Here is a 16,519-nt window from a genome sequence, read left to right on the forward strand (position 1 = left end):
GACCCTGCAGTACCGGCCCGAGAGGGTCGCTCGCATTGTTGTGGTCTGCTGTGCGCTGCACAACATCGCGATGCAGAGGGGAGATGACCTGCTGCAGGAGGCGGAGGGAGAAGCCACTGGCAGTGGTACCAATGCTGAGGAGGAGGAGGTGGAGGAGGTTGGCGTGCAGCAGGGTGGTGCGCGGGCGCAGCACACAGACACGACCCGGGTTCTGGTAATATCCAGGAGGCTGCACGACGGCACTGGCGAGGACAGCGGGCACGCGATGCATTGGTGGCTGCAAGATTCAGGCGTCGCGGCGGGAGAGGCCTCTACCACTACCACCTGCATCGCCAGTCGTGCACACGGACAGCACACAACTCCCAACCCCCCCCCCCCCCCCCCCCCCCGCCCCCCCCCCCCCCCCCCCCCCCCCCCCCCCCCCGCACCCCCACTCCGCGTACACTGCTCCACTCATGGCAATAGCTGAACCATCCACCTCGGTGGTCACTGAGTTCGTCAGGGACACTCCATCACGTGCCCGCGTGGGGTAGCTGGCGTCGGAGTGCCGAGGACCACGGTGTCCGACTGTGGGAAGTGGGGGGAGAAGGGACTGCACACCCGGCACTGACGTTTCACCGCTCGTCAACCCCAGCGACACTCGGTCACCATCACGATCCCCATGGCAACGTAAAAATCACACAGTCTTACATGTTAAGTGCAACAGTGAGTTTAATGGTGAATATTATGTACAGATGCCCTAGCCCCTACAACTAAACTGTGCCCTTCACCCGTGCCAACTTACTCTGTGTCCCTCTTCATTGCCTTACGGGCCCTACCACTACGTCTAAATGAATCCCCAGATGGTACAGCAGGAGTGGAGGTGGACTGTTGAGAATCACGCCCGGCGGCATGGCTCCCCGTCGGCACTCGTTTCCTGGGGCGACCCGGCCTCGATGGGCCAGGCTGCTTCGCGGGCGTGTCGGATGACATGGTGCCACCCTGCTCTGCCCGCTGCCCACCCGATGCACCAGGGATTGGGCGGGGGGAGGCCGAGTATTCAGGGACGTCCCGTGATGGAGTTAATGGGACGGCCCCCGAACCTCCTCCTCCCTCGGGGAGCACGGTGGCTCCCGGGCCTCACTGTGGGACGGAGATGTGAGCAGGGAGGTGCCCCGTCGCCCCACTTACACCTGGCGCTGCCAGTCCTGGAGGCCTGCAACGGTATCGACCAGGGTCCGAACGTTCGCAGAGACGGAGTACAGGAAGTGAGACATTCCTGCCAGGGACTGCGTGTCCTCAACCTGTGAGTGCGCGACGCCATCCAGCACGTGTGTCAGGCGGTCGATGCTCTCCGCGACTGACTGCTGGGACTGTGCCATGGCGTGCTGGGACTGTGCCATGGCCTGCTGGGACTGTGCCATGGCCTGCTGGGACTGTGCCATGGCGTGCTGGGACTGTGCCATGGCATGCTGGGACTGTGCCATGGCGTGCTGGGACTGGGCCATGGCCTGCTGGGACTGTGCCATGGCCTGCTGGGACTGTGCCATGGCGTGCTGGGACTGTGCCATGGCCTGCTGGGACTGGGCCATGGCCTGGTGAGACTCGGCCAGGGCCCGCAGCGCGCCGGCAATGTCATGTTGGCTCTGGCGCATTGCTGCCTGTGAGAGGGCAGCTCTTTCCTGGGCCATGGATGACGCATGCACATGAAGTCCAATGCCTTGCAGAACCTGACCCATGGCCGATACCGTTTCACCCATTGCCTCGACCGCGGACACCGTGCGGTGTCGGCCTGGGTGGCTGCCATGAGCGGCACCACTTCCTGCTCCTGGACGCGGTTTGACTCCTCTAACTGCGTCTGCAGCTGCTGGAAGATGGCCCTCATCCCGTCATTGTGTCCCTGGGTTTCAAAATGCATCGGCTGTCCGGGTGGGTCGAGTAAATCCAGGATCCCGGGAAACGTCTGGGAGCCAGCTGGATGCTGGGCCTGGGCTGCCCTCCGACCGTACAGCCCCTCGGCTGCTCCGACCTCCACCTGCTGTACCGGCTCGGCTGTGTGGTGCACACCGGACCGTGACCCAGGAGCCTCATCACTCAATTGCCCAACCGAGGTGAGCGTCTCTGGGATGGTGGATGGTGTGGGAAACAGCAGTGCCGCAAGCTCTAGGTCCTCGTCCGTCAGTAAATCAGGAGTGTCCTGGTCCCAGTCATGTCCCGGCGCAGGGCACACACGGCCCATGTCTGGTTCAGCATCGGGTGAGTCCGTTGACTGCGTCGCCGTCTTCTGTGCGTCTGGGTCCACTGACCCCGACCTGTCCTGTCTCACGGCCCGACCTTCGGGCAACGCACAGCCATGAAAGTCGTCACTGTCCGTCCTCTGTACATCCTGCTCGAGAGTCCCGGATTTGGGGGATGGCCCTCCTGGCCGACCTCCTGCCACCCTCTGGCGTGCGACCCTAGGTGCAGTGGTCGTCGCCCTGGACGTTCGTCAGCTGGCCCTGGGGAACAGAATGATACGGGATTAGTTAGACATGCTCGGTCGGGTGGTCCAGTGGGCAGAATGTGAGGGGAGAGAGGATGGGTGGTCCAGTGGGCAGAGTGTGAGGGGAGAGAGGATGGGTGGTCCAGTGGGCAGAGTGTGAGGGGAGAGAGGATGGGTGGTCCAGTGGGCAGAGTGTGAGGGGAGAGAGGATGGGTGGTCCAGTGGGCAGAGTGTGAGGGGAGAGAGGATGGGTGGTCCAGTGGGCAGAGTGTGAGGGGAGAGAGGATGGGTGGTCCAGTGGGCAGAGTGTGAGGGGAGAGAGGATGGGTGGTCCAGTGGGCAGAGTGTGAGGGGAGAGAGGATGGGTGGTCCAGTGGGCAGAGTGTGAGGGGAGAGAGGATGGGTGGTCCAGTGCGCAGCGCTCATGTGGGTCTGTGACAATGTTGTTCACCCCCCTCCACTCACTCTCGCCCCCCCCTCACCCTCGTGCCCGCGGGGGTGGTGATGGGGGGGGGGTGATGAGGGAGAAGGGGGGGGGGGATGGTTGTGACCCGGGGGCACCCTCGTGGCACTTACCCTGGCAGCCCTGGTGAGGTCGTGGAGCTTCTTTCGACACTGCTCGCCGGACCGAGGGGTCTGCCCCACAGCACTGACTGCCGTGCCCACCTCACGCCAGGCCCGTTGTACGGCGCTGGAAGGGTGGCGATACCCTCGTCTTGGGCAGAGGATGCCCCTGCGTTGCTCCACCTCATCGAGGAGGGTCTCCAGGTCCGTATCACGGAACCTCGGGGCGGCCCACCGTGGCTCCGACATTTCCCTCCCTCTTCTTTCTCTGCGTGGATCGCGCCCTTTTAGGACGCGGAACGGCGTCATTCGGGCGTCGCGCCCTGACTTTGTGCATTCAACACCACGCCCCCGTGTTCCGCGTGGCCCCGATGCTAGCCCATTCCCGGGGCCAGAATAGGTCGCGATCGGGGCCGTTTCGCGCCGTCGTTGAAGTCGACAGAGTTCACGACGGCTACCTCGCTCCGGCGCGGACTCGGAGAATCGCGCCCCAGGTCTTTGATGACTGTCTTCTAGATAGCTGCCATCTTCAAATTTCACTTGCAGGTACCCTTGTAGCAGAGGTACAGGCATCCAGGAGATCATGACCCAGTGGCCAGTGTGCTGTACAAAATGTTTTTGGGTATAGGGCTGTTATCAATCAGATGAATATAGCTGAGTTGGCTTTGACATTGTTGGCTTAGCAATGAGTGTATGCTGATGGAATTAGCACACACTGCAACCTCTGAGGTGGTGACCTTGTCTAGCTAAGAGATGCCAAGGATGCATCTGACACAATGAAGGTGGAAACTATTCAACCTTTTTTTCTGCCTGTCATATGCTACCCCGATCTCACCACTTTAGGGGATAGCGCTGAGAACACAAATTTGGTCAACTAGCAGTTTGGTGTTCTTTTTTTAAAATAAATTTAAAGTGCCTATTTCTTTTTTTCCCAATTAAGGGCAATTTTAGCGTGGCCAATTCACCTACACTGCACATCTCTGGGTGTGGGGTTCAGACCCATGCAGACAGAGGGAGAATGTGCAAACTCCACACAGACAGTGACTCGGGGCCGGGATCAAACCCGGGTCCTTGGCACCATTAGGCAGCAGTGCTATCCACTGCGCCACCGTGCCACCTGCAGTTCGGTGTTCTCAATCAGATTGCTGTTGTTCCACATTCTCTTACTCAGCTTGGACATAGCGGGCGAAATTCTCCGACCCCATGCAGGGTTGGAGAATTGCCCGGGGCCGCCGAAAATCCCACCCCCGCCGTGGCAGAAATTCTCCGCCACCTGGCAATTGGCGGGGGCGGGAATCGCGCCACATCGAGCGGCGAGCCCCGTGCGGCGATTCTCCGGCCCGCGATGGACCGAAGTCAAGCCGCTGGGAGGCCTCTCCCGCCCCCGAGGTTTGAACCACCTCTGGTGGCGGCGGGATTGGCGGTGGGAGCGGGCCCCCGGTGTCCTGGGGGGGCGCGGGGTGATCGGACCCCCGGGGGATGCCCCCACGGTGGCCAGGCCCGCGATCGGGGCCAACCGATCACCAGGCCGGCCAGTGCCTTGGCGGCACTCTTTCTCTTCCGCTGACGTCACCACCGGCGCATGCGCGAACCGGCGAAAGCCTTTCGGCCAGACCCTGTGCCAGGCGGGCCTGAAAGGCCGCTGGTGCCGGTTTTCGCGCCAGTCGACGTGGTGCCAACCGCTCTGGCGCGGGCCTAGCCCCCAAAGGTGCGGAGAATTCTGCATCTTTGGGGAGGCCCGACGCCGGAGTGGTTGGCGCCACTCTCCTATGCCGAGACCCCCCGCCCCGCCGGGTAGGGGAGAATGCCGCCCAACAGCTGCAACTTTTGCAATGCATGTGTTAATTTCAGCATCAAATGACAGCTTGCTGGTGATTCTGGAGCCTGGATATGGGAATCTCTAGTGTCACATTGTCAATACTGATTAATGGCAATATGGTAACATCCTGGGCTATGACATTTATCTTCCTGATGCTGAGAGAGGCTGTCCATTTGTCACTGGTAGTGTTACTTAGTGTGGCATCATCAGCCTAGACCAGATATTGCCCTGTCATAGCTGATCTTATCCATTTTGGTGTCATGGAAAGGGGGAACACATTGAGCAACTTCGGAAGACAGCCAATTTTTTTTCAGCATCTTAAATAGGCTGCCTTGCTTACATGCTTGATAGCTTGGTGAGATTGATGCAGGCAATATATAGTGGTCTCCTTGTTCACAGCATTTATCTTGCAGTTGCTGGACTGACAGTCATGTCTACTTGGGGGTCAAGGGTGAACTAGCTGGATGGATTCAGAACTGGCTTGGCCATAGAAGACAGAGTGGAGCAGTGGTCTGTATCCAGTGGTGTTCCGCAGGGATCAGTACTGGGACCTCTGCTCTTTTAATATATATATAAATGACTTGGAAGAAAACGTAGCGGGTCTGATTAGCAAGTTTGCGGATTATACTAAGATTGCAGGAGTTGTGGATAGTGATGAAGATTGTCAGAGAATACAACAGGATATAGATAGGTTGGAAAATTGGGTGGAGAAATGGCAGATGGAATTTAACCCGGACAAATGTGAGTTGATGCATTTGGTAGATTCAATTCAGGTGGGAGCTATAAAATAAAGGGCAGAACCATCAGGAGCATATAGACCGAGAGATCTGGGCGTGCAGGTCCACAGTTCTTTAAAAGTGGCAGCACAGGTGGAAATGGTGGTAAAGAAAGCATATGGCATGCTTCCCTTCATAGGACTGGGTATAGAGAATAGAAGCTCGAAAAGTATGTTACAGTTATGTAGAACATTGGTTAGGCCACATTTGGAATACTGTGTCCAATTCTGGTCACCACACTACCAGAAGGATGTGGAGGCTTTGGAGAGAGTACAGAAAAGTTTTACCAGGATGTTGCCTGGTCTGGAGGGTAGTAGCTATGAGGAGGGATTGAATAAACTGGGATTGTTCTCCCTAGAGAGACGGAAGCTGAGGGGGCGACGTGATAGATGTTTATAAAATTATTAGGGGTATAGATAGGGTGAACAGTTGGAGTCTTTTTCCCAGGGCGGAAATGACAATTACAAGGGGGCACAAGTTTAAGGTGAAGGGGGATAGGTTCAGTGGAAGTGTGCGGGAGAAGCTCTTTACACAGAGGGTGGTGGTGGCCTGGAATGCACTGCCAAGTGAGCTGGTTGAGGCAGATACGTTAGCGACCTTTCACACTTATCTGGATAGGCACATGAACAGACGGGTTACAGAAGGATACAGGCAGTTGGTCTAGATAGGACACATGATCGGTGCAGGCTAGGAGGGCCGAATGGCCTGTTCCTGTGCTGTATTGTTCTTTGTTCTTTTGTACTGCAGATCTTCCTGTTCGGCATCCACACTAGGATTCGGGGTAAATACATTCAGCCAAGATGTGCAGTGTAACAAAGGCAACATGGGCAAATACTTCTCTCATGATACTCAAGAGGGAGATACCTCAGTAACTGTTGCCCTTTTTTATGTACAGGATCACAAGTTTTGTAACATGTGTACCTCTGAGCATATGGGAAAACACTGACTGGTTCATGGCTAACCTCACCATAATGGAACCTGCCGTTGAAGCCAAGCCATCCACTCTAATTAATTACAAGAGAGATCCGAGTGAGAAAATTTTGAGTGCAGTAGGAGCCACTCAAAGTAAAATTCAACAGACTGCTAGGCCGTGCCCAATAACTACTGGTTACAACTCTGCAAGAATATCCAGAATAATAGCAAATTACCGCGGATACTGGAGATCTGAAATAAAAGCAGACAGTGCTGCAAAAACTCAGCAGGTCTGACAACATCAGTGGGGAGAGATTCAGAGTTAACATTTCGAGTCAAGAGACTCTTCCTTGGACAGCACGGTGGAGCAGTGGGTTAGCACTGTTGCCTCACGGCGCCAAGGTCCCAGGTTCGATCCCGGCTCTGGGTCACTGTCCGTGTGGCATTTGCACGTTCTCCCCGTGTTTGTGTGGTTTTCACCCCCACAACCTAAAGATGTGCAGGCTAGGTGGATTGGCTGCGCTAAATTGCCCCATAATTGGAAAAAATGAATTGGGTACTCTAAATTTATTTTTAAAAAGAGACTCTTTGGAACTCTAAACCTGTCCTTCAACACAGGCATGTGTGAAGGAATCACAAAAGCAGCAGGTCTACCAGCAAAGAAAATGGCTCCATCGAGAACAAAGGCGGAGATGTTATCACCTACTGCAGTTAACAGTTGGGAGAGGTGGGTGGAACACTGCCTTGAGTAGCACACTAGGGAGAACACTGACACCAAGGAAGCTCTAGATACCTTAGTCTGAGGTGCTGGAGCTGGATATCAAACCCACAGTGAAGGTGATTGACTCGCTTACCATGGGCAAAGCACCAACTGGTGGTGCCATACCATCTGACCTCATTAAATATGGGAATTTGGCACTCCTGCACCAGCGACTCCGCCTCTGTTGGAGGGAAGGGGCAGTGCCTCAGGAGGCGTGCGTTACCGAGGTTAATATTTCCCTTTGTGTTACCTTTCTTCAGATAATTTTGTCGAGCCTTGTCCCATGACCTACAGAGGTCACTGGACAGTAATCAGGAGCAAGAACCTTGACCAATTCTTGCACTTCCTAATTCAAAGACACAGGTGTTCACTTATTGTGCAGCCAGGCTATCCTTGGCTAAGATCAGCTTAGCACAGAAATAGAGCTTGGTGCATTCAACACCAACTACAACTGGCATTAATCCATTGCCTGACAGTGGAAAAGCATTTCCACAAAAGCACGATCAGACAAAAGAAGAAAGCACTAAGCAAGGATACCAAAAGATTGATCAAATAAATGAATATTAATGAGAATTCTATAAAAGCAACCTGTACTCGCGGCACAACTTTAACACAATAAATTATCCCTATGTGCTGCATATAGGTGTCATCAAAGAAAACCTTCTGTCTTGGGCAGCACAGTGACGCAGTGGTTAGCATTGCTGCCTCACGGTGCCGAGGATCCAGGCTCGATCCCGGCTCTGGGTCACTATCCATGTGGAGTTTGCACATTCTCCCCGTGTTTGCGTGGGTCTCACCTCCACAACCCAAAAGATGTGCAGGCTAGGTGGGTTGGCCACACAAGGTTGCCCCTTAATTGGAAAAAATGAATTGGGTACTCTAAATTTATTTTTAAAAAAGAAAACCTTTGCCCAAAGGTTAGCTAGGGTTATGGAGTTACAGCGATAGGGTAGTGGAGTGAGCAATCCTCGTTCAGAGGATTGGTGTAGACTCGATGAGCCAAACGGTCTCCTTCTGCACTGTAGGAATGCTATGATTCTATGAAAGGTGACATCAAGCTGCAGAAGGAGATATTAAGACAGGTGAAAGAGACAGGCTTTAAAGAGGAGAGTGTTAGGACGACAGGGAGGCTGAGGAAGGAAATTCCAGGATTTAGGGTGGAGGCAGCTGAAGGGAAAGAACTGGAGGAGAACGATTTAGAGAAATGGAGAGGATTATTGTGATATGGTCCAAAAGACCATTACTTTGGGTGAAAAATAAGTAGATTACAGGCTAATTTAGATAATTGGGTCCGGGTGCGGTAAATGTCTGTCAGTGTGGCTTAATGCAATGTGATCATCTGGGTAAGGGTAATACCAAGCTGTTATGCCATTAAGGGTATCATAGAATCCCTACTGTGGGGAAGGAGACCATTTGGCCCATTGAGTCAGCACCGATCCTTTGAAAGACCACCCTATCTGAGCCCCATCCCCGACTTTATCCCTGCAATGCCACCCAAACATTGGACACTTAGGGGCAATTTAACATGACCAATTCACCTAACATGCACATCTTTGGACTGTTGGAGGAAACTGGAGCAACCAGTGGAAACCCCATGCAGACACGGGAGGAAGTGCAAACTCCCCACAGACAACCCCAAGAATCATCATAGAATTTACAATGCAGAAGGAGGCCATTCAGCCCAACTAGGGTGCACTGGCCCTTGGAAAGAGCACCCCACTTAATCCCATGCCTCTACCCTATCCCCGCAACCCGGTAATCCCACCTAACCTTTTGGGCACTAAAGGTCAATTTAGCATGGCCAATCCACCTAACCCGCACATCTTTGGACTGTGGGAGGAAACCGGAGCACTCGGAAGAAACCCACACAGACACGGGGAGAAAGTGCACACTCCCCACAGATAGTCACCAAGGTCGGAATTGAACCCGGGTCCCTTTCGCTGTGAGGCAGCAGTGCGAATTACCGCCCATCTGAAAACTGTGCAGGGAGAAAGGGATTAAACATCTTACTCAACACCAATGGATAAGGTATTAGGGCATATAGCTAGGCTGGCTAAATACAAAACTCGAAACATAATACCTTAACATATGCAAGTTTCAGGTATGGCCACATCTGGAATACAATACCCTCTATTGGTCCTCACACATGCTGAAGGATAGTGAATGTTATTAATCACTATAATCACTTGAGTTTGTTTGATTCCCTTCGGAGTTGGAGAGGAATTTCCCAGATTAGTTTCCCTAAATTGACAGGGGTTCTTTTATCCTGAATTTTGCCCCTTGAAGATCTGGAAGAGTGAGTTTGTAATGAATGCTGACAGCTTCTTGTCTGGTTGGATGCGATTTTCATATTTTTTTTGCGCATATTTTAGTTTATATTGTAACGTTTTTCTTAACATATGCTGGGGCGGACTTACAATGAAACATACTGTGCCTAAGCACAGGGCCCTGACCAATGGGTGGGGGGGCTGTCCCAGTTGGTGTCTGAATTTGCTGATAGGCCAATGAGCCTATCAGCAGGCAATGTAGAACAACATCAGACTTTGATTGGCTGAGTCCCTTTAGAGCGGGAAAACACCGATGAACATTGAGGTGACGAGGAGGGAGAGAGGCAGCAGCCAAGACAAAGATCTCCTGTGTTTACTTTACTAACCTTTTTGTGCATTGGTGAATAAATCGCAGAGGGAGGGAGGTGGTGAGCCAGCCAGTTGGTCTGGAGTCAGAAACAAGCCATTGGCAGGGGGGGGGGGGGGGGGGGGGCGCGGGGGAGCTGGAGCGACTCGATCCCCAGGCCAGGGCTGAGGAGGGCAAAAAAAGTCTCCACTTTCAGAAAGTTTGCATTCTTTAAAATCCAGAAAGATCAGTTAATATGAAGCGACACTGTCAATCTGGCAGTCAAAAACACAGGTAATTGAAGGCGAGCCAAGAGGGTGAGGCTCAGCGGAAGGACCGTTTATCATTTTACTTTAAAAAGTTCCAAGTATTTCATAGATTAAGTTTTCATTTAATTTACAGTGCAGAAGGAGACTATTCAGCCCATCAAGTCTGCACCGGCCCGTGGAAAAAGCACCCTATTCAAGCCCACACCCCCACCCTCCCCATAACCCCACCCTCCCCGTAACCCCACCCAACCTTTTTGAACACTAAGGTCAATGTATCATGGCCAATCCACCTAACCTGCACATCTTTGGACTGTGGGAGGAAACCAGAGCACCCGGAGGAAACCCACGCAGACACGGGGAGAACGTGCAGACTCCGCACAGACAGTGACCTAAGCCGGGAATCGAACCTGGGACCCTGGAACTGTGAAGCAACTGTGTTAACCACTATGCTCCCGTGCTGCCCATGGCATTTGGGCATCATGGTGGCCCAGTGGTTAGCCCTGCTGCCTCATGGCGTTGAGGTCCCAGGTTCAATCCCGGCCCCGGGTCACTGTCCATGTGGAGTTTGCACATTCTCCCCTGCCTGCGCGGGTCTCATCCCCACAACTCCAAAATTTCCAGGTTAGGTGGTTTGGCCACGTTAAATTGCCCCTTAATTGGAAAAAATGAATTGGGTACACTAAATTTATACACAAAAAAAGAGAAAAAAAATTCCTAGTATTAATCCGTGCACTAACTGCACATTCATCCTCATCCATCAAATGTATGGGGAAAGGGGGCAGAACGGTGGCGCAGTGGGTTAGCACTGCGGCCTCACGGCGCCGAGGTCCCAGGTTCGATCCCGGCTCTGGGTCACTGTCCGTGTGGAGTTTGCATATTCTCCCCGTGTTTGCGTGGGTTTCGCCCCCACAACCCAAAAACGTGCAGGGTAGGTGGATTGGCCACTCTAAATTGCCCCTTAATTGGAAAAATGATTGGGTACACTAAATTTATTTTTTAAAAAAAAATGTATGGGGAAATTCTCTGATTTCTGGAAAAGCCACATCGCCTGACAAAGTTGAACAAGAAGTGGAATCTGAAGTGGCAATGGATCTACAAGATATTTTTTCTGTTGAAGTGAGGGAAGAAACCTACCCTGAAGACATTGCCTTATGGCCAAAATCTGTTCAACTGGATATGATATAATATTTTGTGCTAAATAAACCAGAAAACATAGGTAATATGGCAATTTGAAAAAGGAATTTGAGGTTAGAAGCCAAAAGCAGGTTAGAAATCTTGGTAAGACTTCCGGTTGCGGCTATGCGGAGCTAAGCCGCACGTTCGGCAGCTCCCGCTAGGAACGGACCTTTGGGCTCTTTTTAGGGCCCCCGGCGACACTTATTCGATGATTCACGACGTGGGAAGGAGTCAGCAGCAGTTCCCCATCGGTATATGGCCTGGACCAGGAGTGGGGCCAGCAAGATAGCGGTGGCAGCGCCAAAGAAAAAGCGAGAGAAGAATACAAGATGGCGGCCGGCGGAGACCTAGAGGAATGGAGGCAGTGGGCGCAGGAGCAGCAGGAGACTCTCCAGCGATGTTTTCGAGAGCTCAAAGCGGAGCTGCTAGAGCCGTTGAAGGCTTCCATGGACAAGCTGCTGGAGACTCAGACAGCCCAGGGGGTGGCAATCTGGGTGATCCGACAGCAGGCCTCTGAAAGAGAGGATGAGGCCTCAGCCCTCGCGGTAAAGGTGGAGATGCATGAGGCGCTCCACAAAAAGTGGCAGGAGCGGTTCGAGGAGATGGAGAACCAGTCGAGGCGGAAAAATTTGCGGATCCTGGGCCTCCCGGAGGAGCGGGAGGGGTTGGACTTGGGAGCCTACGTGGTCGTCCTGCTGAATTCGCTGATGGGAGCTGGGTCCTTCCAGGGGCCCCTGGAGCTGGAGGGGGCCCACAGAATACTGGCAAGGAGGCCCAAGCCGAATGAGCTGCCACTTGCGGTACTGGTGCGGTTCCACCGGTTCGTTGACCGGGAGTGTGTGCTCAGCAAGAAGGGCCAAGAAGGAGCGGAGTAGCAGGTGGGACAACACGGTGGTGCGGATCTACCAGGACTGGAGTGTGGAGGTGGCTAAGCGGAGGGCCGGGTACAACCGGACGAAGTTGGTGCTACACAGCAAAGGAGTGAAGTTTGGCATGTTGCAGCCGGCGCGTTTGTGGGTCACCTACAAGGACCGATACTTTTACTTCGAGTCCCCGGAGGAGGCGTGGGCCTTTGTGCAGGCCGAGAAGTTGGACTCAAACTGAGGGTTGTGTACGGGGGTCTGTATGTAACTGTGTTATTTTCTGAGGGGGGGCTTTCTGTTAAATGCTGGTTCTGTGTGGTTTTCAGGGTGGGCGGGGCACTGTCTTTTTGCGTGGGTTCGGTGGATGGGCTCGAGGTGGGGGGTAGATTTGCAGTGTGGGGAGCTGTTGGTTGGAAGGGGGCTGGGGCCCCGCGAGGGGCTTGGGCCGACAATGGGAGCTGCCTTAGAGGAGGCGGGGTCGGGCAGGTGGAAAGTGCGGGCTTTTTCCCGCGCTGAGGGTGGATGGGGGCGGGGTTGGAGCTGAGAAGCGCGGCCTTTTTTTTTTCTTTTTTTCCCACGTGAGAGCGGGAGGGGGAGGAGGAGAGCCTGCTGGTGGGCACCGGGGAGGAGGGGTAGCCCCACGCTGGGAGGGGTCGGAGAGGTGGCCAGATTTGCCGGGGTCAGCAGGAGTCAGCTGACTTACGGGAGTATTATGGAGGGAGTAACGCGGCTAGGAGGGGTCCTAGCTTAGGGGTGGGGGGGGGGGGTTTGCCGCCGTGGGGAACGGGCCAAGCGGGGGGCGCTGGCCAGTGGCGGGCAGGGGAAGGGTTATGGCTAGTCGGCGGGGGAGGGGGGCAGGGAGCCCCTTGATCCGGCTGATAACTTGGAATATGAGGGGACTGAATGGGCCGGTCAAACGGGCCCGTGTTTTTACGCAGCTGAAGGGGCTGAAGGCAGACGTGGCCATGCTTCAGGAGGCGCACCTGAAGGTGGTGGACCAGGTAATACTGAGGAAGGGATGGGTAGGCCAAGTGTTTCATTCGGGGCTGGATGCAAAAAATCGGGGGGGGGGGGTGGCGATCCTGGTGGGAAAGAGGGTGTCGTTTGAGGCGTCAAATATGGTGGCCGACAGCGGCGGGAGGTATGTGATGGTGAGCGGCAAGCTGCAGGGGGAGCGGGTGGTGCTGGTGAACGTATACCCGAACTGGGACGATACGGGTTTTATGCGGCGCATGTTGGGCCGCATTCCAGATCTGGAGACGGGGGGCCTGATAATGGGGGCGGGGGGACTTCATTACAGCGCTGGATCCCCCATTGGATCGATCCAGGTCCAGGACGAGTAGTAGGCCAGCGGCGGCTAAGGTGTTGAGGGGATTTATGGACCAGATGGGAGGGGTGGATCCTTGGAGGTTTGCGAGGCCGAGGGCCAGGGAGTTTTCATTCTTCTCCCATGTGCATAAGGCCTATTCCCGGATCGATTTTTTAATTATGAGCAGGGGGCTGGTTTCAAGGGTGGAGGATGGCGAATATTCGGCGATAGTCATTTCAGATCATGCCCCGCACTAGGTGGACCTCGAGCTGGGGGAGGAGAGAGATCAGCGCCCGCTCTGGCGCATGGAGGTGGGGCTGCTACTGGCAGATGAGGAGGTGGGCGGGCGGGTTCGGGGGTGTATCAAGAGGTACCTGGAGGCCAATGATAATGAGGAGGTTCGATAGGGGACGGTCTGGGAGGCATTGAAGACGGTGATTAGAGGGGAGTTGATCTCCATCCGAGCCCATAGGGAGAGGAGAGAGCAGAGAGAGAGGGAGAGGCTGGTGGGGGAGTTGGTGAGGGTGGATAGGAGATAGGCGGAGGCTCCGGAGGAGGGATTGCTGGGGGTGCGGCGTAGTCTTCAGGCCAAGTTCGACTTACTGACCGCCAGAAAGGTGGAAGCTCAGTGGAGGAAGGCACAGGGAGCGGTTTATGAATATGGGGAGAAGGTGAGTAGGATGCTGGCGCATCAGCTCCGTAAGTGGGATGCAGCCAGGGAGATTGCTGGAGTTAAGGATAGGGGAGGGAATGTGGTGCGAAGGGGGGCAGACATCAATGGGGTCTTCAGGGACTTTTACGGGGAATTGTACCGGTCTGAACCCCCGGTGGAGGGGGGGGGGTGGGGAAATGGACCGGCTGAGATTCCCGAAGGTGGGGGAGGGGCAGGTGGAGGGACTGGGGGCGCCGATTGAGCTGGAGGAGCTGGTCAAAGGGATAGGGAGCATGCAGTCGGGGAAGGCGCCGGGGCCGGATGGATTCCCGGTCGAATTCTATAAAATGTATGCAGACCTGCTGGGTCCCCTGTTGGTTAGGACCTTTAACGAGGCGAGGGGAGGGCTTTGCCCCCGACTATGTCCCAGGCGCTGATTTCCTTGATCCTTAAGCGGGACAAGGACCCCCTGCAGTGTGGATCATACAGGCCGATCTCGCTGTTAAATGTAGACGCCAAGCTGTTGGCGAAGATCTTGGCCACAAGGATAGAGGACTGTATGCCGTGGGTCATCCACGAGGACCAGACGGGGTTCGTGAAGGGAAGGCAGCTGAACACCAACATACGGAGGCTCTTGAATGTCATTATGATGCTGGCGGTAGCGGGGGAAGTAGAGATAGTGGTAGCGCTAGACGCGGAGAAGGCCTTTGATAGGGTTGAGTGGGGGTACTTGTGGGAGGTGCTGGAAAGGTTTGGGTTTGGGGAGGCGTTTGTCAGATGGGTGAGGTTGTTATATGAGGCCCCGATGGCGAGCGTGGCCATGAATAGGAGGAGATCGGAGTACTTTTGGTTATACCGAGGGACAAGACAGGGGTGTCCCTTGTCCCCCTTGCTCTTTGCGTTGGCGATTGAACCCCTGGCCATGGCATTGAGGGAGTCGAGGAACTGGAGGGGACTGGTGCGGGGTGGGGAGGAGCACCGAGTGTCGCTTTATGCGGATGACTTATTGCTATATGTGGCGGACCCAGTGGGGGGAATGCCGGAGGTGATGAAGATTCTCAGGGACTTTGGGGACTTCTCGGGCTATAAGCTCAACCTGGGGAAAAGCGAGCTGTTCGTCGTGCACCCGGGGGACCAGGAGGAGGGGATTGGTAGGCTCCCACTAAAAAGGGCGGAGAGGAGCTTTAGGTACCTGGGAGTCCAGGTGGCCAGGAGCTGGGGGGCCCTTCACAAACGTAACCTCACTAGGCTGGTGGAGCAAATGGAGGAGGAGTTTAAAAGATGGGACATGTTGCCGCTGTTGCTGGCGGGCAGGGTGCAGTCAGTCAAGATGACGGTGCTCCCGAGATTTTTGTTCTTGTTCCAGTGCCTCCCCATCCTTATCCCGAAGGCCTTTTTTAGGAGGGTCAACAGGAGTATTACGGGATTTGTATGGGCGCACGGGACCCCAAGGGTGAGAAGGGTGTTTTTGGAACGGGGCAGGGATGGGGGGTCTGGCACTGCCCAACCTCTGTGGGTACTATTGGGCTGCCAACGCAGCGATGGTGTGTAAGTGGGTAATGGACGGGGAAGGGGCAGCATGGAAGAGGATGGAGATGGCGTCCTGTGTGGACACAAGCCTGGAGGCGCTAGTAACGGCGCCGTTGCCGCTCCCCCCAACGAGGTATACCACGAGCCCGGTGGTGGCGGCTACCCTCAAAATTTGTGGGCAATGGAGACGGCACAGGGGGGAGGTGGGGGTCTCGATGGGGTCCCCGATACGGGGGAACCACTGGTTTGTTCCAGGGAGAATCGATGGCGGGTTCCTGAGTTGGCACAGGGCAGGTGTTAGGAGGTTGAGGGACCTGTTTGTAGATGGGAAGTTTGCGAGCCTAGGTGAGTTAGAGGAGAATTTCGGGCTCCCCGGGGAACATTTTTAGGTATATGCAGGTAAGGGCGTTTGCCAGGCAGCAGGTGGTGGGGTTCCCTCTGTTGCCCCCACGTGGGGTCCAGGACAGGGTGCTTTCGGGGGTGTGGGTTGGAGGGGGGAGGATTTCGGACATATACCAAGTGATGCAGGAGGTAGACGAGGCCTCGGTGGAGGAGCTGAAGGGTAAATGGGAAGAGGAGCTGGGTAAGGAGATTGAGGAGGGGACGTGGGCGGATGCTCTGGAAAGAAGTGAACTCCTCCTCTTCATGTGCGAGGCTTAGCCTCATACAGTTCAAGGTGCTACATAGGGCTCATATGACCAGGACGAGGATGAGTAGGTTCTTTGGGGGCGAAGACAGGTGTACTAGGTGCTCAAGGAGCCCAGCGAACCATGCCCATATGTTCTGGGCATGCCCAGCGCTGGGGGAATTTTGGA

Source organism: Scyliorhinus canicula, chromosome 3 (assembly GCF_902713615.1).
Source record: "Scyliorhinus canicula chromosome 3, sScyCan1.1, whole genome shotgun sequence".
Lineage (NCBI taxonomy): Eukaryota > Metazoa > Chordata > Chondrichthyes > Carcharhiniformes > Scyliorhinidae > Scyliorhinus > Scyliorhinus canicula.